This window comes from Paramisgurnus dabryanus, chromosome 16 (assembly GCF_030506205.2).
Source record: "Paramisgurnus dabryanus chromosome 16, PD_genome_1.1, whole genome shotgun sequence".
NCBI lineage: Eukaryota > Metazoa > Chordata > Actinopteri > Cypriniformes > Cobitidae > Paramisgurnus > Paramisgurnus dabryanus.
In genome coordinates this window covers 3,896,588-3,924,380 of record NC_133352.1, presented here as the reverse complement: position 1 = coordinate 3,924,380, position 27,793 = coordinate 3,896,588, and the positions used below count along the sequence as shown (strand labels likewise).

Below are 27,793 nucleotides of genomic sequence, written 5' to 3'. Positions count from 1 at the left end.
GAAAAACCCCCCCAAAGCATGATGCTACCACCCCCATGCTTCACAGTAGGGATGTTTTTTTTGGGATGGTACTCATCATTCTTCTTCCTCCAAACACGTTTAGTGGAATTATGACCAAAAAGTTATATTTTGGTCTCATCTGACCACATGACTTTCTTCCATGACTCCTCTGGATCATTCAAATGGTCATTGACAAACTTAAGACAGGCCTGGACATGTGCTGGTTTAAGCAGGGGAACCTTCCGTGCCATGCATGATTTCAAACCATGACGTCTTAGTGTATTACCAACAGTAGCATTGGAAACAGTGGTCCCAGCTCTTTTTAGGTCATTGACCAGCTCCTCCCGTGTAGTTTTGGGCTGATTTCTCACCTTTCTTAGGATCACTGAGACCCCACGAGGTGAGATCTTGCATGGAGCTAGTGATGTTACGTCTGACACCGAAGCTTCGATGTTTGCTTCGGACTCGAAAAGTCCTCGCAATGAACCACTGTTTCGGAGCTTGTATCGTTACGTCACTAGTCACGTGAAATACGACGTCTGAAGCAAACACACTGGTTCATTTCTCTAGTGAACCACACGACATGCTTTGACAGCCCAATCCGGCGTTGACAGGTTTGAAACTTGGCGGCTTTATTTTTCACGCAAGTGAAGCCAAACCATAGAAAAGCTTTCTAAACAATTTTGTGTACTCCAGGATCATCTGTTTCATGCGAGAGAATATTCTCCAAAGCTGGTGAATTTGTAAAAAAAAAAAATCGCCCACATCACCAAATGTATAGCCTAACGTTAGGCTATATTATACAATTATTAAAAATATAAACATGTATTATAATTAATATAAAATTATATTTCTGAATAAAAACCACAACATTTAATGAATACCCTTGCTCCACATTATCCAAGCCCTGTCCAGTTGCCCTCTGCCACACTATAAATACATTTTTAAATGCATAAATGTCCAGTTAGTAAGTTGTAGAGTGCTGCATCCTACAGCTAAATATTCACACACAAACACATCTCAGGCTCAATGTTTTAATGAGGGTTTGAAACATGAACACAGTGTCAAAGCTCTGACAGCCAAAATGGGGCGGGTACATTAGCATACTCGCATTGTCAGCTTTGTTGCATTACATTTACTTCACCAGCAGATGGTGGTGTGCATTTTCTGTTTGAATGAAGCTTCGAGTAATGAACCATTTTCGGCACAATTGTATCGGAAAGCAATAATGCTTCGAAACGCTTCATTTGGCCATCACTACATGGAGCACCAGTCCGAGGGAGATTGACAGTCATGTTTAGCTTCTTCCATTTTCTAATGATTGCTCCAACAGTGGACCTTTTTTCACCAAGCTGCTAGGCAATTCCCCGTAGCCCTTTCAATCCTTGTGGAGGTGTACAATTTTGTCTCTGGTGTCTTTGGACAGCTCTTTGGTCTTGGGCATGTTAGTAGTTGGATTCTTACTGATTGTATTGGGTGGACAGGTGTCTTTAATCAGCTAATGACCTCAAACTGGTGCATCTAATTTAGGATAATAAATGGAGTGGAGGTGCAGACGGACATTTTAAAAACAGACTAGCAGGTCTTTGAGGGTCAGAATTATAGCTGATAGACAGGTGTTCAAATACTTATTTGCAGCTGTATCATACAAATAAATAGTAAAAAAAAATCATACATTGTGATTTCTGGATTTTTATTTATTTTTTATTAATTTTTTTATTATGTCTCTCACAGTGGACATTCACAATTTCAGACCCCTCCATGATTTCTAAGTGGCAGGGTGTTCAAATACTTATTTTCCTCACTGTACTTATGGCAGCAATGGACTTATTTGACCACGCTCCATACAATTAAACTCCTGTATTAGTTGTGATATGTTTTCAAAGCAAGAAAACTTAAATGTAAATGAAGCACAATGAACAATATACACTGCAGTGTTTCCTCTAGGATTTTTTCCAGCTGTGGTGGCAGGGGGCGCCCATGATGATTATAAATGTACATTATTTTTTTAAATGTAGAAAATAGGCTACAGTAAACTAACATGTTTTTTTTTTATAATTTTCATGCTGTCATTTACTATTCCTTATATTTATAGCATATTGCTTTTCTATGTTTGATCTAAATTGTATTTTCTTAAAAAATACGTTTTATAGCTTCGTACGGATCTTTCATTGTAGTTTTAATGTAGTGTGCAAGTTCGTGCTCGTGTTTAGTGTTACAGAGCTGTAGCAAAGTCACAAACAATCCTGTTTGATAATCCGCACCGCTGTGATTGACAGAACATTCGAACAGTTATCCGACATCAGCAGCAATTTTATTCCACACCCGACCCATTTGACATAAAGACCCCGACCCGGTCACACCGCAAATCGCACAGTTAAATATAAACCTTTCCCAGCAAACAATGACCTGGCGGTCCGCCGTCGGTTTTTGGGCACCTTCGGCGAACCGACCAATGTAAAAAAGCTGTCGGGCTGGGGGCGTTTCTTGGGTGGCAAGCCGCTAGGTTTCTGATACTAAGAATTATAATAATCTTAAGAAAATACATGAAAAACAATATTAGACTGCATATAGGGCTTATTTAACGAAATACATAAATATTTTTTCAAATATTTCAGTTTAAAAGAATTTTAAGGATAGAATAAAAAATGACAGAAATTATTAACAAAAGTTTAATATAAAAAAGCGCATACATAAGTGTTTAATACAACGTGCAGGCGTGGTAATGTAGCGGATTGCTTTAATGAAAGCGAAGAGAAGGGGAATCCATATGCAAAAGGTGTTTATTGTAAAATCCCAATATGGGCCAGCAAACAAATCCAAAGGTAAATCAAAATCAAAATCCAAAGACAGGCACAATATCAGGGCAGGCGGCAATCAGGCATTAAATCCAAAACACAGGCATAAGTCAAAAACACAGGCAGATCCAGGTAACAGATAAACAGATTAAACAGAACAGAATACAGGCAGGATAAACAGACAGGATTTGGCGATGTAATAATCAGCCAGGAACAGGTGAACAGGAAGTGACTTAAATACAGAAACAAACAGGAAGTGTAAAGTGAAACATGGCAGGATGTATATCAAAATAAAAGCCAGAACAGAACAGGATGTCAAAATAAAAGTCCAAAATACAAAAATACACAGAATACAACCAGAACACATAACAAAACCATTACAGAACCCCCCCTCTAAAGGGCGACTCCCGGAGCCCAACATACAAATAACAAAGTCCAAATAGAGGGTGGGCGGGCGGGCCAGGACCTCTTGGCAAGGCAGGGCAGTTCATAAGAGGTCCTGGGTCATGAGGCCAGGATGGTCCAGGGTCGTGGGGCCAGCATGGTCCCGGGTCATGAGGCAGATGCGGGCCCGGGTCATGAGGCAGATGCGGGCCCGGGTCATGAGGCAGATGCGGGCCCGGGTCATGAGGCAGATGCGGGCCCGGGTCATGAGGCAGATGCGGGCCCGGGTCATGAGGCAGATGCGGGCCCGGGTCATGGGGCAGATGCGGGCCCGGGTCATGGGGCAGATGCGGGCCCGGGTCATGGGGCAGATGCGGGCCCGGGTCATGGGGCAGATGCGGGCCCGGGTCATGGGGCAGATGCGGGCCCGGGTCATGGGGCAGGCTTGGACCTGGGTCATGGGGCAGGCTTGGACCTGGGTCATGGGGCAGGCTTGGACCTGGGTCATGGGGCAGGCTTGGACCTGGGTCATGGGGCAGGCTTGGACCTGGGTCATGGGACAGGCTGGGACCTGGGTCATGGGACAGGCTGGGACCTGGGTCATGGGGCAGGCTGGGACCTGGGTCATGGGGCAGGCTGGGACCTGGGTCATGGGGTAGGAATAGACCCAGATCACAAGGAAAGGGAGGATCAGAGTACACTTCGGCCTCCGCCTCGGTGTCCTCTGCCTCCCTCCTGTGTCCGGGTACTACCCCCCCCAAAAAAAACTTGGAAGAGCTTCCACAGACCAGGGTGACGATATTCCAGATGGTGGAGCCGATGAATCAGACGAGCCAGGTGAGCCAAGTGAATCAGATGAACCAGATAAACCGGGTGAGTCAGACGGGACATGTGAATCAGGCAGGACAGCTGAATCAGATGAGTCAGACGGAACAGGTGAATCAGGCAGAACAGACGAATCTGATGAATCAGGTGGGTCAGACGAATCATGTGAATCAGGTGAGGCAGATGAATCAGATGGGACAGGTGAATCAGGTAAGCCAGATGAACCAGACGGGACAGACGAATCAGGCAGGACAGACAAATCAGGCAGGACAGACGAATCAGATGAGTCGGGCAGATCAGATGAGTCGGGCAGATCAGATGAGTCGGGCAGATCAGATGAGTCGGGCAGATCAGATGAGTCGGGCAGATCAGATGAGTCGGGCAGATCAGATGAGTCGGGCAGATCAGATGAGACGGGCAGATCAGATGAGACGGGCAGATCAGATGAGACGGGCAGATCAGATGAGACGGGCAGATCAGATGAGACGGGCAGATCAGATGAGACGGGCAGATCAGATGAGACGGGCAGATCAGATGAGACGGGCAGATCAGATGAGACGGGCAGATCAGATGAATCATAGGAGTCGATGAAATCAGAGCAGTCGGATGAATCAGATGAATCGAATGAATCAGATGAGCCGGATGAATCAGATGGATCGGATGAATCAGATGGGTCGGATGAATCAAGCAGATCAAATGAGTCCAGGGGTTCGGGTTCAGGGCCTTGAGAAACACAGGGGACAAACGAGCAGCAGGCAGACCAGACGCACCACAGGGCTATGGCAAATTCAGAAATAACAGAGTCCATGAGACATACCTCTGTGGTCATCGGTTCAGGCAGGGTGGCCATCTGGACGTCAGGTGCTGGGTGGGTAGTAGCCCTCATGAGTGCAGGTGTGGTGGTGACGATGGCCCTCTGAAATACAGGTGCAGGAATGATGGTAGCTCTCTCGAGAACAGGTGCAGAAACAGGCAAGATGGTGGCAGTTTTCGGGACAGGCAGGATGGTGGTGGTTTTCTTGAAGACAGGTGCAGGTGCAGAGACAGGCAGGATGGCGGCCATTTTGGGAACAGGCAGGATGGCGGCCATTTTAGGGACAGGCAGGATGGCGGCCATCTTGGGAACAGGCAGGGTGGCGGCCATTTTGTGAACAGGCGTGGACAGAACAGGCATAACTGGTACAGGTGTGGGCATAACAGGCAGGACATGGCGTGGCGTGTTGGGAATAGCCTCTGAAGGTGTATCCGCAACACCCACAGTGAAGGGGGAACCACACAACAGCAACGCAAAGTCAATATATTGCTCCAGTGACCAGACAGACGTATCACGTGGCATACACAAGCGCAACCATTCATCTAAGGCATTATAAAAAATCGGTTTCAAAGCGTCCTCATCATAATGCACTCGATTAGACAATTCCAGAAAGTCACTCACGTAATCCTCGATGGCACGGTGGTTTTGGCGGAGTGCAAGTAGTGCAAAAACAGGTTTCATGTTGCTGGTGGGAAGTTACTGACCTTCGCTGGATTCCGGGTTATGGCTGATTATTCTGTAGCGGATTGCTTTAATGAAAGCGAAGAGAAGGGGAATCCATATGCAAAAGGTGTTTATTGTAAAATCCCAATATGGGCCAGCAAACAAATCCAAAGGTAAATCAAAATCAAAATCCAAAGACAGGCACAATATCAGGGCAGGCGGCAATCAGGCATTAAATCCAAAACACAGGCATAAGTCAAAAACACAGGCAGATCCAGGTAACAGATAAACAGATTAAACAGAACAGAATACAGGCAGGATAAACAGACAGGATTTGGCGATGTAATAATCAGCCAGGAACAGGTGAACAGGAAGTGACTTAAATACAGAAACAAACAGGAAGTGTAAAGTGAAACATGGCAGGATGTATATCAAAATAAAAGCCAGAACAGAACAGGATGTCAAAATAAAAGTCCAAAATACAAAAATACACAGAATACAACCAGAACACATAACAAAACCATTACAGGTAATTTAGACATATATGAATTAATACAACAAAACGAGTTTGTGATTTCATTATCATCTGAGGAGATTTTTAATTGTTGTAGTGATTATGTCAATGTGTGACTTTGCCATGACGCGTGGGCTGTGCGCGCTGAACACGTGCCCTTTTTAAAACACTAGGCTTGTTCGACTTCATGCGGCGCTGCAAGAACCGACAGCTGGATGACGTCAAAGTACCGCGAGAACGATTCGAGAAATCATACGAAGTGTAATTTCGTCTCGCTCTCGCCGCACTTTAACATCATCCGCCTGTCAGTTCTAGCGGGGCCGCAGGAAGTCGAACAGCCTACTTTCTAAAGCAAGGATTACCATGAGGCGGGACAAACAATGAAGCTCTTCTCTCACGGGTTTCTTGTTTTCAGGTAAGTTTAGTCCCTCAAAATACACAAATAATACACACAACTGGGTTACACTTTATTTTGATAGTCCACTTTAGACATTTTACTAACTATAAATAACTTTGCAACTACATGCCAACTACCTTTCAATAATTTGCAACTATACGTCAACTAACTGTCATTAGAGTATTAGTAGACTGTAAGGGTTGGGGTTAGGGAAGAGGTTTGGGTTAGTGGAATAAGTTGACATGCACCTGAAAAGATACTTATAGTCAGTTGCATGTCTGTTGAGATATCATCACAATAAAGTGTTAGTAGATATTAAGCAGACAGTCTACTAATTCTCTAAAGATTGGTAGTTGATATGTAGTTGCAAAGTTACTTATAATTAGTAAAATGTCTAAAGTGGACTATCGAAATAAAGTGTTACCCACAACTGTTGTTAACACTAGAAGCGCCAGAATTCCAAGACTACTAGAACAGCCGTTAGCGGTCATTATGACCGCTAGATTATAAACTCTATTATCTCTAATGATAAATTCCCCAAATGAGAGATTAATGTATTAATTGTGTGAGGATATATTTTAAAAAACCAAATAACCCCAACATCTACATTTTGTATTTAGTTGAAAAGATAATTATACATTTATAAATATTCACACCATCTCATAAAGTAAAATGTAATTATTGCATACACTATATTCAGTATTTCTCTGTATTTATTTAACATAACTCGGAACAACAAAATAACAAATTAAAGGATCTATTTGACTATGAAAAAATTTGTTTTAACATTTATCATACACTTATAACACAGAACATAAACGGAAAAGCTGAAAACAAGCTGCTATAAAGTAAACAAAAAGAGCCACGAACGAAGTTTAGAACCATTAAACAATTAGGCTACAAATTTTATATTAAATAAACAGATCAATACCGTGCTCGGCCATTTAAGCTCCACAGTCAACACAAGTTACTTTTGTTCTCCTCGCACAATTTCCGCACAAGGGTTTGTGGCATCGTCAAACAAACACAGAAAGGCCGTGAGCGCATCTTCGATGTTGCGCTTCGTGTGCGCGGTGGGGCCAGCAGCTTCAGTCAGGACAAGGCTCTGCCTTCTCCCTGGACGTTCAGTTGACTGAAAGACGGTCCTAATAATAATAATTATAATAATAGTAATATTCTAATAATAATAATATGACCAGCGAACTAGTGAATATAACTTGCGCAGAGCAGCACTCGATAGGACAGCGGTGCATAGTGGAGAGCAGGGCAGCCGCAAGCTTGTCAGATGTGAATGAAACATCTGGATCCCTAATCTCCGATGAAGGTAGCCGCATCTTTTTCCTCAGTAAGGACTCTGACTCATTTTTTGATGAGGATGAACTGTTGTCTTGCACCCAGGAAAGGTCGCTGTCACAGCAGTCATATTTCTCTTCATTCTATTATTTGTATCACATTTCTAAAACGCTCCCTATAAACTCTTTTTAAACCTATTTTTTAAAAGGCAATAATAATTTGTATTCCAATAATTTGCATTTGTAAGCAAACAAGCATATGCTAATAGTACTGGAGACGCTGACAGAGACAATAAACCGCAGGAAAGGACAATAGAATTGCGCGAAATTTAGAGCGGTCAATATGACCGCTATGGCTGAAATAGGTAGAAATGGTCAAATTTTCTTTGCCTTTTGTGTAATTTATATAGAATCTATTGTAAGTGAAAATACAAACACTTTTAGGAAAAGTCACAAACCAGCAAGATTGTATTTTTTTAATTAACAAAGTTATTGTAAATATAAATTTCAAAACGGTCATTTTGACCGTCATGGCTGTTCTAGTGTTAACACGTAACAGAAACACTTTTATTGAATATTTACTTCATAGAAAAGGTTTGTGTCTTTGAGAAAAGTCTGTTAGCATGTGGATGCTTTTCAAAAGTGATAATGTTATGTCACACCCCGAGGGCGGACCCAACTGTGCTAAGGGTCACACCCCTCTCAACTCTTCCACCTCGAGGAGTTTCCCAAGACCACCCCAATGACCAGACAGACGAGTATACTATAATTAAAATAAACTTTATTAAATATTTAAAAGGAAAGGGGGGAAAGGGGGAAGGGCAATTTAAAACTAATGTGTCTCTTCCTCGCCTCCAGGGCCACTTGAGGGAAAGACTGGGGACAGGGGCTCCGTAGGGGCTCTGGCCCAACAATCCGTGGCGCGCTCCGCTTCTCCTGGAGGCAGAATCAAACAAAAGTCAGACAAGATAAAGTACTTTGATGCCAAACGCTGTTTGTCCACCCGAGACCTTCGGCAGAACAGGTAAGTAAGGGTTTGCACACAGGTCAAGTTTACTCCACAGGTTACGCTATCCCCGGGGCTGAAGGCCCTTCCTCCACGCAGGGGTTCACTTGGACAGGTAGGTATCTGCTGGGAGCACAGAACAGTTTTACTTCACAGGTTATGTTACTCACAGCGCTGGGGGATCTCCGTGTACACAGGACATCACAGGTACAGGCAGGTAATTGCTCTAAGCACAGAACAGGTTAACTTCACAGGTCACGTTACTCACAGCACTGGGGATTTTCGTTCACACACAGAGCTTCACTTGTACAGGTAGATATTTGCTATAAGCACAAAACAGGTTTACTTCACAGGTCACGTTACTCACAGCACTGGGGATCTTCGTACACACACAGAGCTTCACTTGTACAGGTAGGTATTTGCTATAAGCACAGAACAGGTTTACTTTACAGGTCACGTTACTCACAGTACTGGGGATCTTCGTACACACACAGAGCTTCACTTGTACAGGTAGGTATTTGCTATAAGCACAGAACAGGTTTACTTTACGGTCACGTTACTCACAGTACTGGGGATCTTCGTACACAGAGCTTTCCTTACAAGCAGTGGGCTTTCGCTACAGTGCTGGTACACCGTATTCCTTCGCCCATCCACTCAAACTGTCCGGGCGTCGTAGGGACTAGTGGGGCTGATGACACGGAGCCGAACGCTTCCCGAACTCCCCCTCCTTCTTCACCAACCGGGGTCACGAGTTGGGGCGAACTTTCGTCGGGGCTCCGCTCACCACGAGCTTCTGGTGGAAAGGTCAGTACATCCACTGCTACAACCCACAGTCCGCACAGTACACTCTTGGTATTACTCTCTGGGCTTCACCACTGTCTGCTCTATGGATCAACGAAGCTCTCGTGGACACACCCCGGGCACAGGGCTAAATATTCTCGCTCTCCTTAGGACCCAGGCCACAACGGATGTCGTCGTCTCGCGACTCGTCTGAGGCTAGGCAGTTTGAACGCTACAAGCACAGCATACACACAGCAAGTAAAGCATAAGCACCATCAATCAGTGAAACTCACCCACAGCACTCTTATAAACTTCACGTGGTTTTTAAATCGCCCTTGCCACCTGGCTACGACGACCTCGAGAGGATGGTTGGGCAGTAACTGGACCGCCAATGAGAGTAAGATGTGTGTAATCACAGGCCCGGCGTGTTGATTCCTCTCCCCTGGCTCACCTGTGTTTCCGTTTCCCCACAGGGCCACTGTTCTACTAGTGAACGGTGCTTCCTATCAGGTCCTTCGTCCGTACTTCCGGTCAACCCACGGCTCACCCACGCTGTCCTCTCCAGTGGGGCCAGGGACCTCAAAAACACAAAGGAACACACCAAAACAACTCTTCGTACAAGTATGGCTCAGATAAGTACCGCATCGGTTACTCACGCTTAGTTGTCCACAACTGTTATTCGCTACACTCTTGATGGCTCTGTGTTCACTCCTTCTCTGATGAAACTCCTCAATATTCCTTCGTCAACTGACTGTCCCTTTCTTCTTTCTTCCCCAATAGCACGATCCAACCAGCCTGGTTCATCTGCAAAGCAGCAACACAGCGTAGACAAAGTACACCACAAGCATCCCGGTGTGGTGTCCCTTTAATTTCGTCACAGCCCCGTCCTTTTCGCCTCTTCTGGCAGCCGCACTCTTTCCTTCCACCATAGGTGACTCACGGATCAACGGCGCCCTGTGGCTCCTCCAGGGACGGGGCATGTGGTTCGGTTTGCCCAAGGCATAAAGGGACTCATGCCCGAAAACAGCTCTTCTGCCTTTGTGCTTCTTGGACCTTTTTATATGGCTTGTCTTTGCTCTCTCCTCCAATCATGTGTTGCTTCACTGAATCGCCACACCTGTTGCTCGTTTCCTCATGATTTTCATCGTCAAGGAGACCAGGAAGCAAACTGTTGCAGCTAAAAATCGGGCCCGGGCGGAAACCATCTTCGCGGAACCTTTCTCCGCCACTTTTGGTTCCCGCCCTCCCATAGTCACCTGGTGACATCCCCCCCTGCCAAACCGTTCTAGTCCCGAGAACGGTCTGTGGGACAACAGGTGGGGAATCGGGTGGGGGCTTCAGGCCTCTCGGGCACTACACGGGGTGGGGCTTCGGGCAACTCGTCGTCGGCCATTGGAGGGCCTTGGTCGCTCAACTCGAGGTGGAGCCCTGCCGACTACGCCAAATCTGTGCTCACTCCTTCTCTGATGAAACTCCTCAATATTCCTTCATCAACTGACTGTCCCTTTCTTCTTTCTTCCCCAATAGCACGATCCAACCAGCCTGGTTCATCTGCAAAGCAGCAACACAGCGTAGACAAAGTACACCACAAGCATCCCGGTGTGGTGTCCCTTTAATTTCGTCACAGCCCCGTCCTTTTCGCCTCTTCTGGCGGCCGCACTCTTTCCTTCCACCATAGGTGACTCACGGATCAACGGCGCCCTGTGGCTCCTCCAGGGACGGGGCATGTGGTTCGGTTTGCCCAAGGCATAAAGGGACTCACGCCCGAAAACAGCTCTTCTGCCTTTGTGCTTCTTGGACCTTTTTATATGGCTTGTCTTTGCTCTCTCCTCCAATCATGTGTTGCTTCACTGAATCGCCACACCTGTTGCTCGTTTTCTCATGATTTTCATCGTCAAGGAGACCAGGAAGCAAACTGTTGCAGCTAAAAATCGGGCCCGGGCGGAAACCATCTTCGCGGAACCTTTCTCCGCCACTTTTGGTTCCCGCCCTCCCATAGTCACCTGGTGACATCCCCCCCTGCCAAACCGTTCTAGTCCCGAGAACGGTCTGTGGGACAACAGGTGGGGAATCGGGTGGGGGCTTCAGGCCTCTCGGGCACTACACGGGGTGGGGCTTCGGGCAACTCGTCGTCGGCCATTGGAGGGCCTTGGTCGCTCAACTCGAGGTGGAGCCCTGCCGACTACGCCAAATCTGTGTTCACTCCTTCTCTGATGAAACTCCTCAATATTCCTTCATCAACTGACTGTCCCTTTCTTCTTTCTTCCCCAATAGCACGATCCAACCAGCCTGGTTCATCTGCAAAGCAGCAACACAGCGTAGACAAAGTACACCACAAGCATCCCGGTGTGGTGTCCCTTTAATTACGTCACAGCCCCGTCCTTTTTGCCTCTTCTGGCGGCCGCACTCTTTCCTTCCACCATAGGTGACTCACGGATCAACGGCGCCCTGTGGCTCCTCCAGGGACGGGGCATGTGGTTCGGTTTGCCCAAGGCATAAAGGGACTCACGCCCGAAAACAGCTCTTCTGCCTTTGTGCTTCTTGGACCTTTTTATATGGCTTGTCTTTGCTCTCTCCTCCAATCATGTGTTGCTTCACTGAATCGCCACACCTGTTGCTCGTTTCCTCATGATTTTCATCGTCAAGGAGACCAGGAAGCAAACTGTTACAGCTAAAAATCGGGCCCGGGCGGAAACCATCTTCGCGGAACCTTTCTCCGCCACTTTTGGTTCCCGCCCTCCCATAGTCACCTGGTGACAGTTAGGCTAACTAAAGCTTTTGCATTGTTTATTAAGTTTTGGCATTTTAAAAAGCTACTTCATGTGTTGATGAGATGATTCAGGTTGTCAAAGCATTATTGGAAGTAAGCTAATTTGTTTAGCCTAAAATATGCAATGTACTTAGGGGTGTGACGGTCATTATATAACCGTGAGACCGACGGTTATAGTTGAACACCGTCATTAGAACCCTATAACCGCCAAAACCGTGTTATTAATTTTTTTTTTTAAATTATCATAAAGAATTTTTAAAATACTAATTAAAAACAACTGTTAACAGTCTGTGTTACATGCCCCCTCACGTTCTCACGCAGTGAAAAATACAGAGTGGAGCAGACACTGACAACGCGCTGACATACAGGACAGACCAGGTTACATTTCGGTTACTTTTGAGATTTAACATATTAAACAAAGTCTCACCTTTCCAATCATCTCTTCCTTCTAGTTAATTTATAGCATCAAATAAACACGAATGACCATGAGAAGGATTGTTGTTTTAACCCCGGAAAGGCGTCAGTACACTCCGCTTTTCAAGTTCAAATCCTCCCATGCTAATCTACTAACTCTCTTGAACGCACATTCACTGCTAGTTGTCTTGCTGTTAATTTTAAAGAAACGTAGAGCAAGTAGCTGACTAAACCTGATTGGTTGTTGTCATAGTAACACGTCACGGTGCTATTTGAAACTTGTTCAGTTCAGTTGAGGTGCATGCGGTTGCTTGCATTAAACGTATAAACTGTTAAATTAGATGGCGACTCTGCATTAAACGTATTTATTTAATTAATCGGCGATCATATTTCACCAGAGGACTAAGATAAAACAACTCGATTTAAAATGTGAGCAGTTTTAGTGGATCTGACGTTGAGGGAAAAAGTATTCGCTTTTTGTTTGGAGATGAACGAGACAACACGAGGGTAAGTGATGACAGATTTTCACATTTCTTTATTTAGTTAACTATTAAATAAGTAAAACATTACAATACATTTAACCCAGCTTCTTTATGTAACGTTATGTCTGTGTTGCGTGTGGTAATTGGAACATCTTTATTTTCTGACTAGCGTTAGGCATTTCTCTTAAATCATTAAAACCTTTCATTTTTTTTAGCACAGCGACATAAATATGACCAACCAGATCCCAAGTAGACAGGAACAAATGAAGATATAGCGCATAGAAAGACATATTCTTGGTGGTAAGTTTGTTGTTGCTATTTGTTTTCACGTTTAAGTTTTTCTAATGTTTCTCTTGCAACGCTAACGTTAGTTTAAAATGAATGTTTGAGCTGTCTTACCTGAAAATACCATGATATGACCATATGGTTATTATAACTCCAGTAATGTTCAATGGCTAATGTTTATATCAGTTCAATCTTGACAACCTTATTGTCTTTTTGTATATTTTTAAATGTATTTCTAATTACATATGGACACAAAAATGACATTGTAAGAAGGGATACTTTTATGAGAGATTGTAAAACTTCAGAGGCTGGGTTTGATTATATTATATATTGTCTTAATATATTGTACTCGGGGTAAGTAAATCTTAAAACGAAAACAATTCAGTAATCATCATATACCTGCCTGTTGTTTTTCAGATCAACTGCTATTGACATTTTTGAATCGGGGCAAATGTGGAGTGAAGAAAAACGTTTGCAACACATCCATTTCAGGTGGCTAATTTCTGTCCTTTTGAATTATTCTTGTAAAAAACGTTTTTTTTTTTTATTGTAACGCTGTAAGGGACTTGGCCTAGTCATCATTGCACCATTTGGCAGGGCACCAGACTAACTTTTTTTACTAGGAGCACAGTGGCCCCCAACTGAAAATTTTAGGGGCGCAACCAGAAAATTTAGGGGCACACACGGTAAAACAACATGCTAACCAAATATTCACATGTCTACTAATTTATACTGTATTACTAATAAATACTTTAATTATAGATTCAGAAAGTACAATGTGATGTTTCAAATTCAGTGTCATATCACAAAAAAAGTCAAATTTGCTGGTCGCACATATCAAATGGCAAAATGCCACCATTTGATAGCAGTCTGGAGCCCTGTTTGGCATCATTTCTGATTTCCTTAAATCTCCTTAAACAGAGGTGAACCTTAAGTTTGCAAGACCACAATAGACAATGGAAAATGATCTAGGTTCAAATAAAACACAATTATCAATGTAAAACATATCCTGTAATACACACAGGTTGGTTTATTTCATGAGCCTGTTCTAATCCTATCTTCATTCCCACTTGTAGAGTGCTCTGACAGATAAAACTGACACGCTTGATGAGGACACAGTCAAAGCTTTAAAAGGTAAACTGAGAAGTTAATAAAACTTCCATACATGCATATCTATGCCAATTTATTTTAAACATGGATAGCCAAATGTTCATTCGTTATTGGTTAATTGGTATATTCTGTTTCCTTTTCACAGACCGTGTGATAAAGCAGTCTTCAATTACTACGGTGTCTGAATTGCAAGAAGAAGTGACCCTCCACTTAAACATGTGACTTCTAAACTGATTTGTGTTTTAGTTCAGCTTTTTATAGGTTTATCTTAAGTTGGTTAAAGGCGGAGTGCACTATTTTTGAAAGCCAATGTTAACATTTGAAATTACCTAAAAAAACATGCCTCTACCCCAATAGAACTGGACCTTCTTTTGATAGAGCCACCACACACATACGCAACCCCGGCAAGGATGTCGGTTAGTAGACACGCCCCTTACTGCTGGTTGGCTACAAGTGTGTTTTGGTAGTCGGCCCAATTTCCTTTTCCAAAGCGTTTTTCAAACATTGTGCACTCCGTCTTTAAATTGCACTTAAACATTTTTTTTTTCATTAACTTTTTATGCAGAGAATTACATTATGATTATTATATAATCATTGCTTATGAATATTTAGTGATTGCATATTTATAGTGTACTTTCATTAATACATTTAATGTTAATGTTGTACAATTTGATAGAAGTAGCTCTGTAATTGCATTTCTCTGATATTTGTTTTATATGTTTCTCTTTGGTCAAGAGATTATGTATGTCTCTGTGCTTGCTTGATTAATTTACTTTAGGTATTTTTGTAATGTACACAACACAATATGAAGTATATTAAATTGTTCTGTATTCAAAATCTGTGTATGCGCTTGATATTTAATGATTTTAATATAAAATTGTAAATATTAAAAACAGCTTTATAATAAAATAGTAGTGTAATGCTAATACATTTCTATTAATGTAATGCTAGTATATTTCTAATATGCTGAAGTACTATTAAAGTGTTCTTAAAGCACAGTTAAATTAAGCTTTAAATGTATTCTAACTGTATTTTTAAGTGTATGAGAAGTGCATTTCAAATGAATTTTAAAGAAGTACACTTAAATTGCACTAAATATATTTGAAGTTGTTCCAATTTAACACAATTTCAATTTATTAAATATAATGCAAATAGATTAAAATTGACTTTAAATATATCTTGAAATGCATTTAATATATTTGAAGTGGGTTCAATATAATACATTTAATATGCATTTAGTATAGTAGCTTTTAAATATATTAAGTATGTCCCAAAAAATACTATTTAAATATATTTCTTTTTCACCTGGGAATGCTGGAGTGAAAACATGGTAACCATATATTTTTAAATCATGGTTAAGTTTTTGGTTACTTAAATGTAGTACTATAAACCGATGCTGTTGTAAGAGAATGTTTATTCTCTATGGTTGATTTTATATTTACCATGTTTTACTGCAAATGATGGTAAAATCATGGATAACTTTGCATGGGTACAGAAAAGTGTAAACTGGTTGTTTTTATTTATAAGTCACGTGGGTTTTAATGCATCTGATAAATGTATATGCATTTGTATATTTATTCTGTTTACTGACAATAATAAATTTGCAGTTGCTGATGTAAATTGTTTATTATTGTGTTGAAAGACATTTGGTTAGCGTGATTAAATGATTATAAACCACGGACCATGGGCAGCTAGCAAACATTACCGGATTAAACCAGCGGCCCTCTGCGGCTGCCGCTGGTGGTCCGCTGGAAAAACGATGGGTAAAACTCCGGCGAGCCGCTGGCGGCATCCGCCGCTGGTCCGCTGGCCTTATGTTTGCTGGGGCAGCGGTCCGACCGCGGACCTCTGCAGCTGCCACTGGTGGTCCGCTGGAAAAACGATGGGCAAAACTGGGACCGCCAACTTTGCCGCCGGTGGTCTGCCGTTGTACCACTGGCCTTATGTTTGCTGGGTTTAACGGTTTAACTTTTTGGTGTTGGATGTTAGACCCGCAATTAACTCTATTGAGTCCCGACCTGCATCTACAACGCAAATGGCACGTTAATATTATTACACGCGTTACCTCAAATATTAAGCGTTTTACCCGCGGGTACCCCGACCCTCCTATCTGAAACAGATAAAACTCACCTTCTGCCTCAAGTTTTTATTACCAACGTACTTCTCTTCCCACAGGAATAATGTAAGTTTCCTTCCAAACAGATTCGACTATTAATGTATTGCAGTCCCATATAAGTAATCTTCAGTATTTAGCCTTTTGTTTTTAGACAAATATCTTATTATTTAATGTGAAACTTTGTGAGTGTCGATCTAAAGCACAGAAGATTGACAGCTGAGTGGTCAGCAGTGCGCTGCGTTTATAGCCTATATTCTGAATAACTAATGGCCTGATAAGTTGATAATATGAGTACAGTGATTACAAATGAATGTCCAAAAAACTCGTAATATGTTAAATCGAAAGTTTAATTATGTCATTTCTCGCAGCCCTGTCTGTGTACATGCGCCGGTGAACATCATACGCCTGATGACCTTGCACCTTAAATTACCCTAAATTTATTGTCATACAGATAAAAGTAAAACAACATTTGAAACTGTAAATGTTGTATTTTTATTTGTGTAAACTCACAATAAGGAGAAAACATTGTGCTTATTTAAAATAATTAAAAACATGACGTGCTTTCTGCTGCTTTGGTTTTAGAGTGCATCACAAAAAAGAACAGAAACTCAAATACTTTTTTATTAGTTTTGTCAATCTGATAATTATTTAAGTGTAACATATTTCGTGTAGGCTTATTTATTTTATTATTATTTCTCAAAAAAAGACGTAGCCTAATCATCATCTGTTGATTTAAATCTATTTGTGCATTAAACTAAACCCATGGGGGAAATTATGATATTTTAGGCGATTTATTTATAAATGAGTTTACAACGCAAATCCAGCAAATCCATTGTCGTTTTGGGTATCCTACACTGGCTGTTTTTCATATTCATCGCTTATTTATAATAACGGTCTATAAAGGAAACAGCCAATTACTCATCTAGCTTGGACCAAACTGAAGTGTAACTTACTTCTTGCCGATTTGGATGACCTGGACTGCTCTGTCTATCCGGAACTTGGATCTCATTCAACGGATCCAAATCGCCGACACGCCGTTTTGAGTCTTATGAGTCCAAACTTCTCATGAGCAAGGGAAGTGCTTTTTTCTTGCCTTTGTGATTGGAGTTTGAAATTGTGTCTTTGATGTTTTAAAACCCGGCTGGCTCTGATTTCGATCACTTCTTTCACAGCACTGCTTCACTGGGTTGTTTTCCTGTTTACATGTGACGCGACGTAACGTCATCGGGTTCAGGAGGTCGGAAAATCTGGACTGGATTACCAAGGCATCTGTTCGAAATGGATCGTGCAATGGCGCTGCCTTTTTTTGTAATGTGTTTACTGTCCCTAAGCGGATTGTGTGGAAGCCTTCACAGGACCAATTACTCCCGTGCAGGTATTTTAAATTCAGTCAAACCACATTGGGGGACGTGCGCATCTGTTTGTGCGTTGCATACTAAAGCAATGCCCCTGCCTCTGTTCTTTTCTCCTGATGCTGCAAACCTGGTCCATCTGATCAGTGTCATGGCCTTACAAGACAATTTTACTATTACTGAAAGCTGCCTTCGTAGCTTTGTACTATCAATAAGTTCTAAAAATGAATCCTCTTATAACTCATTTAAATCACGTAAGTTGAGGTGTTTAATTGTTTTGCTGCTGTTGATTTCAGGAAATGTGCAACCCAATCCAGGCCCAGACTCTGTTGTAAGTTTTAATACTCCTGCTGATTTTAAATTTAGGGCTGGTCTTGGTTTTATTCACTTGAATGTTCGTAGTTTGATAGCTAAAATGGATATGATTCGTATTTGGGCACATTCAACTGATGCTGATGTAATTGTTCTATCGGAAACTGGGTTAAGCAAAACTGTTCTAAATAAGGATATTGTTATTGATGGTTACAATGTATATAGGACTGATCGCCCCAGAAGGGGTGGGGGTGTTGCAGTTTATGTCAAAAATAAGTTTTGTGTAAATGTGCTTCTCTCTAATTCAGTAACTAAGCAATTTGAATTTTTAGCACTTGATCTTGAGGTCTCTAAGACTCTTCACTTTACGGTAGTTGGTTGCTATAGGACACCTTCAGCCGATAAGGATGCTCTGCCTTCGTTAATGCAGCTTATAGCAGGTCTGAATTCAAATGAAATTGTAATTATTGGAGATCTAAATTGGAACTGGTTACATCCAGTATCTGATGATCTTAAAACTTACTGTGATTCGCTAAATCTCTTTCAGCTTGTTGATAGTCCCACTAGACCTAATTTGAAACATCCAGATAAATCATCTTTAACCTCTTGAAAAGCACCCCCATTCTGGCCCGAAACCATGAAAATACCTACTTTCACTAAAAGGGCTGTTTTTACTAAACCATTTATAGTATAAGCATAACTGTGGTATCATTAGATAGAAGACACTTTGAGCTTCGTTTTCCATGTTTCAAAATTATTTTAAGATTAAAAAAAAAAAAGTTAGAGAGGCTGAAGTACATTGTAATAATTTTTTTTTTTGAATAACATCTTTTTTAACACTCAAAATCTTAATGATAAATATATGTGTGAAACCTATAAATGCAATGAGGCCAAAGCAACAAGTCTAAAGAAGTTATATTTCACGTTTGAAGTCAATAGACCCAAAAATGAGGTTCTTGCAAGAGTTTTTGTAAGACTAGTGCCTTTTCTAAGTGCCAGTCAGCCACAAAATAAAAGTCTTTTGTTTACATGCATACACGTTCGTTCTTTTTATTGTTTATCCTTATATAAGCGTATAAAATGCCGTATCCACACCAGGAAATAAAGCTTCACAGAAAGATCGTTGAATTCGTGTTCTTATTGGCTACACGTTCTGTCTATCAATATTTTCCATGAAGTCATTGGAGGAATGCGCGAGTCAGATGACGTCACGATATTAGACAGCGCTGTTTGGATATTATGTATTATACTCCCGCCTACTTGTACAATCAGGTTTGAGCGCTGGTTTTGAACGCGAGTGTGCTCTCATATACAGGTGTTACGATGTAAATAGTCCTCAGATTGTATATTATAATCTATTACAAGACGTGCATCTGAAATCTGATGTAAACAATGGAAAATATATCCATATTTCACGGATTATACGCATTTGTGGACGAAACTGGTCATTGGATGTACTTTGTTGGAGAGTTTTTATGGGTTATTCACACATCTGAAACAGACTGGATTCGATTCGCGTCCTTATACCAGCACAAAGGTAAGGAGTCAGTTTATATTATGCATGTTGTTATCTGGACTTCTGTAATAAAATACTATATTTATGATACTAGAGCAATTTAATCTCAAAACGGACACCATACACTGATGCTAAACCCTTAGACCTTTTAAACGATGTATAGTAGTGTTATTATTATTGTTGTTTGTACACAGTAGGCTATATATATTGTTAGCAGCATTAAAAAAAAACGGACGTCCTTCCGTCCGCGAGCTAGTGCGCGTCGAGAGGTTAATTGATCTTATCCTAACCAATGTTCCTTATAAATATTCAGCAACTTCCATTTTTGCAAACGACATTAGTGATCACTGTGTTGTTGCCACGGTCAGAAACACAAAAATTCCCAAAACCAAGCCACGCATCATTATTAAGCGTGACATGAAACATTTCACGGAACAAGGGTTTATGTATGACCTGTTTTATTTTGATTGGGACAAAATGTATCTTTTTGCTGATGTTGAAAATGCATGGAAATTCTTTTATGACGGTTTTAAGGAAATTGTTGACAAGCATGTCCCTTCAGAAAGTACAGAGTAAAAGGACGAAATAATGCATGGTTCACAGCAGATTTAGCCAACTCCCTGCATGAGCGTAATAAGGCATGGGCAAAAGCCAGGAAAACGGGTCTGGACTCTGATTGGCTGCTCTTCAGGAGACTGCGCAATTTGTGCACATTGGCTATTAGGAAATCCAAAGCAGTTCACTTCCTAACTGAAACATCAAATAATTTAAACAACCCTTTAAAATTTTGGAAGACGATAAAGTCACTGGCTGTAAATAAAGTTTGCATCGAGCTGCCACCATGTATTCTTAAAGATTCACGTAAATTATCTGATAAGGCTGAAATGCTTGACTGTTTTAATGAGCATTTTATTGCATCTGGTTTTTTATTCGATTCCCTCAATATTTCGCATCAGAATCCCCCTAAAGGTCATACTGTTGGTCATGTTGGAGTCAGTAATTCTTTCAGTTTTAAGCCATTTCTAGTTTCAGAAGTACATAAAACCCTTTCATCTTTAGATATTAGAAAATCGGCTGGTCCCGATAATTTGGAGCCTTATTTTCTACAGTTGGCATCTGATTTTATTGCATCACCTTTGACATATCTTTTTAATCTTTCTCTGGCTACAAATGAGATTCCACTTATATGGAAATCTGTATTTGTTCTTCCTCTGTTAAAAGGGGGAGACCCGACTAATTTAAATAATTACAGACCCATCTCAAAGTTGTCTGTCCTTGCAAAGGTTATGGAAACTCTAGTGAATGAACAATTGAAAGAGTTTCTAAATGCCAACAATATTCTGTCTAATTTTCAGTCAGGTTTTCGCAAAAAACACAGTACAACTACTGCAGCCCTAAAAGTAGTAAATTATTTTATTGATTCTTTAGATAAGAGACAACATTGTGCAGCTCTTTTCATTGATCTATCGAAGGCTTTTGATACTGTGGATCATGCAATATTGAAAGAAAGACTTCTCAATTGTGGTTTGTCAGAACAAACTGTTTGCTGGTTTAATAATTATTTATCAGGTAGATCTCAGTGCGTAAAGGCAGATGGCTTAATTTCCAGCCCTCTTAGTATATCCAAGGGTGTGCCCCAGGGATCAGTGCTGGGACCACTTTTATTTATATTATATATCAACAGTCTTGATCAAAATGTTTCAAATGCAAATTTCCATTTCTATGCCGATGATACTGTGATTTACTGCTCTGCACCAACTCCTAATCAAGCTCTTTGTCAGTTACAACTTGCTTTTGATACTGTACAACATACCTTGTTCGATTTAAAACTAGTCCTGATTGACGACAAAACAAAACTTATGTTGTTTTCCAGTGCAAAATCAAAGTTATGTAACCTTCAACCCATCACTACTTCCCAGGGCTTCGAAATTGAGTTAGTATCTCAATACAAGTATTTAGGTATCATAATTGATGACTCACTCTCATTCAAACCTCACATTCAGCGGCTGGTAAAAAAATTAAAATTGAAACTGGGTTTTTATTTTAGAAACAAGTCGTGTTTTTCTTTTGAGGCCAAAAGGAGACTTGTTGCTGCCACCTTCTTGTCAGTGCTAGACTATGGCGATGTTATATACATACATGCGTCCATAACAAGTTTGAAATTGTTGGATACTGTTTATCATGGAGCTCTTAGGTTTATCACGAATTTTAAAGCACTTACTCATCACTGTTCTTTGTATGAGAGGGTTGGTTGTTCTGCATTGTCAACACGTAGACATACTCATTGGTTCATTTTTATCTATAAAGCTATTCTCGGTCTGCTTCCTCCATACCTACAATCTTACATTAAAAAGAAAGGTACAGGATATTGTCTTCGTTCTGAGGACTTACTAGTTTTATCTGTCCCTCAAGTTCGGACTGAATTGGGAAAAGGGGCTTTTAAGTATGCGGCCCCCTGTGCTTGGAATCAGCTGCAAACAGTTTTGAACCTTAAGGAGCCAGTTTCTTTAGGTGTTTTTAAACTACTTTTAAATGACTTGGAGGCTACTCAAAATGGATGTAAATGCTTCGATTGATTATTGGAATGATCCTTGCTGTTGTTTATCGCATGAGATAATATATATATGAAACTTTGGATATTTTATAACCTTGTGATTTACTATTTATTGTACTATGTTTTATGTTACATGTTTCATGTTGTTATGTCTGTAACCTTGTTAATTTGTGCTGCTGCCTGTCTTGGCCAGAACGCTCTTGGAAAAGAGATTTTTAATCTCAATGAGTTTTCTTTCTGGTTAAATAAAGGTAATAATAATAATAAGAAGAAAGGAATTTATTTATTTTTAAAGACAGCCAGTCTGACAGGGCTATTTATTTTGCGAGCTGCCGTGGGTTTTGTCTAGAAGGGATACAGCAAGTGCAGAAAAGTTAATGATTAGATTTGGAGGTAGGATTATTAGGATGAAAACAGCGGCTCTGGCTAAATGAGATACAAATACATCCTACAGTCGTGTGAAATTTTGTGTTTAGAGTTGGGTTTGGGTGAAGGATTAGGATAAAACAGTGCTCCCCATGGTAGAATAGTGGAAACACTGCACTGAGACAATGGCTGAAGCAACACGAAGCAAGTGTGCTACATGGTTACTCGAATCAGAAGAGACTGAAATAACTGTAACAAAGTTAATCTCCAAGAAGCAAGTTTTATGTGTGTTGTGCGTTTTAAACTCTTTCCCCGCCAGCGTTTAAAAAAAAGTTGCCAGCCAGCGCCAGCATTTTTCATGCTTTTCACAAAAGTTTAATGCCTTCGCCCGGGATCACGTGACCTGTTGACAGAGATGGCCGCTTGAGTCTTGAGCTCCTCTCTTCGGCGTTTTAAATCATCCGGCTACGCTGTAATTTTGACACAAAACGGACGTCTTTGTTTACAGTATCTAACTTTTAACGGGCAATGGCTAAACGTCAACTCTTACCATCGTCCCCAGAGAAAAAACGGCTGAAAGACCCGGACGACGAGAAACTGCGCAACATGGTGGCTGACGAGCTAAAACTACAGCTCGGCGTTGTTCGAGAAATTTTTAGGGAAGAGATCCAACCGATGGTAGAAAGAATCGGCTCTCTCGAAAAAGAGATGAACGCGATTAGCAACAATTTTGATAACATCCAATCCGCGGTAAGAAAAGTGAAACAAGACTCGATCGAAGTCAAACAGTCCGTGGTTACGCTACAAGACAAGATGGCGAGGCTGGAGGATAAGAGCAGACAGAGTAACCTGCGTCTTGTCGGCCTTAAAGAGGGGGAAGAAGGAGACGATCCTGTGGGTTATCTACAAGCTCAGCTGCCAAGATGGATTCCGGCTCTTCAAAACAGCAGGATGGAAATAGAAAGAGCACATCGAATCTACATCGGCGATAGCAAAAGAAAGGGCCCGCGAACACTGATTTTCAAATTGCTACGGTTCCAAGACAGAAACGCCATCCTTAAAGGAGCTCGCGCCGCAGGCCAAATTTCTCTTAAAGGCAACCTGCTTTACTTCTACCCGGATTATAGTAATCAAACCGCCACTCAAAGAGGGGAGATGAACTTATCCAGGAAGAAGCTCACGCAGATAGGCATCTCCTCCTTCATGATCTACCCCTCTGTGGTAAAGGTAACGCACCACGGATCAACAACGCTCCTCCAAACACCGTCGGAAGTGGAAACGTATCTCGCTCAACAACAGGCTCTCACCACCCCTCCATCGGCACGCAACAACACCCCAGCCGAAGCGTTAATGGAAGCCAGTCTTTGATATCGAAGGGAAAGACGACATTCTTGTACGGCGCGGCTTTGTCAAGAAAGTTATGGACAAATCGCGATGCCGAAGTGAGCCCTAGCTCGGGTGATCGACTGTTACACCGGCCACGTATCCCGAATATGTCATTTCTCAGGCGGACAGGAGAGTTTGTTCCTACTCTCCGCTTACTGCCTTTCCATTCAGTTCTGACTGTTGTTCATTTAATGTTCCAGATGCCATGATATGTTTTTGTAAGTCCACACATTTTTGGTTTTCATTTAAAATGTATACATTGCTGTGTATGATCTATGGCTCTTAACGTAATTTCTTGGAACGTCAATGGTTTAAATGGTGCAATCAAAAGGACAAAGTGCTTAGATTATTTAAGATCTAAAAAGGTGTCAGTTACATTGATACAGGAATCTCATTTAAAAGCAGGTGACGTTAACAGATTTCAAAACAGGCATTATAAATTAATCTCCTCTTCCTCCTCCACTAATAAAACAAAGGGGGTGATGATACTTATAGCCCGTCATCTCTCTTTCCATATTCATCATACTAAGAGTGACGCGGACGGCCGTATTACGTGTGTGCTAGGTACCTGGTCTCATAATAAATATGCCTTTATTTCTGTTTACGCCCCTAATGAACACGACAATGCATTTTATCAACAACTCATACAAATGATACTAAGTTTCGACGGCTATCACCTTATAATAGGTGGTGACTTCAATACGGTGCATGATCCCTTACTTGATAGATCTCAGTTGTCACCGTCTGATTTAGCATCTTCTAAGCTGTTTAAAGAATTTATAAAGCAAATAAGTTTATGTGACATATGGCGACTGAAAAACTACAACGTCAGAGATTTTACTTTTTTCTCAGCTCGCCACAAAACTTTTTCTCGTATTGATTACCTGCTGATATCACCTGCTTACATTCCATTTATTGATAGTACCGATATATTACCTCTCCTTCTCTCTGATCACTCCCCTGTGACCTTAAGTCTTCTTCCATACCCTCTCTTAACTGGCCTTAAATGCTGGAGATTCAATACCTCCTTACTTAATGATCAAAAATTTCTCACACAACTACGTACCTCTTTAGTTGATTTTATTCAACTAAATAACGATTCAGCAAATAATCCTCAATCTTTATGGGAGGTCACAAAATGTTTTATAAGAGGAAAATGCATTGCCTTCTCTTCCTATCGTCAAAAAATAAGGAACAGTCGTAGAAATGAGCTTGAAAATCTAGTCCAGGTGACAGAACGAGAACTTAAAACTTCTTACAGTCAGCATAAGGCAGAAGAACTACGAGCACTTAAATCTGAGCTGAAGGGGTTACTTTTACATAGAGCAGAATTCAATATGCATCGCACAAGGCAGTCATATTATTTTAATGGTGAGAGACCAAGCAGGTTATTAGCGGCAAGGATAAAACAGATAGAATCCAAAGCAAATATACAAGCAGTGAAGAAAAATGATGTTATATACACACAACCCGAAGATATCAATCAGATTTTCAAATCTTTTTATGAACAACTATATACCTCTAGTTCCTCCAGTAGTCCCCAACAATACATCTCTTTTCTTCAACAGTTGCATCTTACTAAGTTTGATGCAGACCATCAGGAGCTACTAAACCGTCCTATATCCCCAGAAGAGCTAAAATTGGCCCTCGACTCTATGTCAAAGAACAAAGCCCCAGGTAATGACGGAATTCCACCTGAATTATTATCATCTATCTGGGACATAGTATCACCACTTATTCTTAACTCCCTAAATTACGCGATTAAAATTAGTTCTCTGCACAGAGACCAAAACACAGCTCTCATAACTCTGCTACTTAAGAAAGGGAAAGATCCCCTAGAATGTTCCAGTTACCGACCCATTAGTCTAATTGCCACTGATGCAAAACTTCTCGCTAAAACCTTAGCTATTAGACTCAATAAATGTGTAGGTAAGATTATTAATTATGATCAATCCGGATTTCTTAAAGACCGGTTTGCTTCTGATAATATTAGACGGCTATTTCACATTATCCATGGATCCGATTCCTATCAGGCCTCCGCTGCAGTCATCTCACTAGACGCGGAGAAGGCCTTCGATAGAATTGAATGGGGATTCTTATGGGCGGTCCTTGAACACCTAGAAGTCGGTCAGCAATTCATTAATATGGTCAAAACCCTTTATAACAACTGCTCAGCCAGTGTGTTAACTGGTTCCATAATTTCCCGCCCCTTTACTTTGGGTCGTGGTACCCGTCAAGGTTGTCCACTATCGCCTATTCTTTTCACACTTTCAGTAGAGCCGCTAGCACAAGCAGTGCGCCGGTTAATGTTCCAGATGCCATGATATGTTTTTGTAAGTCCACACATTTTTGGTTTTCATTTAAAATGTATACATTGCTGTGTATGATATTTGGTGGTCGACGGTATATATTTGGTGCTCTATCCGGTTACAAAATTAATTGGAATAAATCCGCTTTAATGCCACTCAATGATGCAGCAAAACGGGAATGTCTCAATCTACCATCTCAGATTCCCATAGTCCAACAATTTACATATCTGGGCATCACCATCTCATCCCCAATTTCCCAAATTTCTAAGAATAACTACAAACTCTGTTGAGCAAGATTAAAGAAGATCTAATCAGATGGTCCCCCTTATGTTTGGCTCTTCATCAGGGACGTGCACAGACATTTTGAGGGGCAGGGGCTCAAGTGAAATAAAGGGCACTTCTCATAATTATGTATTTTTTTTCTTTTTTTCAAAAAAAAAGGATATATATTAACGCAATTCTGACTTCCTTAAAATTTTTTAAAAAGTTAATTAATTTTATCTTCCTCAAATTCACGCAATTGTTTCATTTTCAAAAGATGTCTAAAAAATAATCAGTTCACACAGACACCATGGTCTCCTTAGTATTCTAGGTTTATAGAGCAGCAAAGGAAACCATTCCACAATGTGCATGTTTTGAAAACATTAAATTACACATTAATTACAAATTTGTTAAAATGCTAAAACCAAAATTGTGACTGCTGAGTAGTGCTACATGCCAATAAATGCTATATGCTATCGTTTAGCTGAAGTTCTATTAGTTTGCAATTAGTTGTTAATCAAAATCTGTATTTTTGTCTGATAAGGGCTCAAAATATAAGGTCTGTTTACTTATGTGAGTTTCTGGCATGAGCCTCAGAGCAGAGCCAATCAGAGCAGAGCTCAACATTATTATTCATGACCCTTTCAAATAGGGCAAAAATAGACCATTTAATTAAAATGTCAAATTCTAGGCTTGTAAATGGACATGTAAAACGTTTCTGGATAATTTTTGCACTTAATAAAGTGCCTTCTTTGTCAAAGAACAATTTAACATATTATGGCAACAAATCCTTTGGCACCTTTAATCTTAGGTTTCATATTTATTAGGGTTACACATGTCAGAAACAACAAATATAGATTAGGCCTATTTTATTTGTATTTTATATTTAACTTTTTGGGGATGTCAGTAAAAATTCAGACTGGGCAAGTAAAATACTGAACCATCAGATTTCTTCCCAATCTACTCCAGCACTCCAGTATAACACATTATACTTATTTAACAGCCATTACAAAAAACGCAAACAAAAAAAGCTTACTACTGCAGTTAGCAATTATTTTATTGTTTGTGCTTTCTTATTTTATGAGCA

The 27,793-nt window shown here is 40.9% G+C and overlaps 1 protein-coding gene and 1 long non-coding RNA gene across 16 annotated transcripts in view; one reads left to right on the top strand and one right to left on the bottom strand.

The window, feature by feature from the left end:
• The window catches only part of hdx (highly divergent homeobox), a 349,114-nt gene that overhangs the window by 314,905 nt on the left and 6,416 nt on the right, over positions 1–27,793 (bottom strand). The gene's annotated exons all lie outside the window — the stretch shown is intronic.
• On the top strand, positions 14,016–14,737 carry LOC141280875 (uncharacterized). Its single transcript, XR_012335197.1, has 3 exons — positions 14,016–14,110; positions 14,501–14,558; positions 14,680–14,737. It is a non-coding gene; the product is annotated as an uncharacterized lncRNA (long non-coding RNA).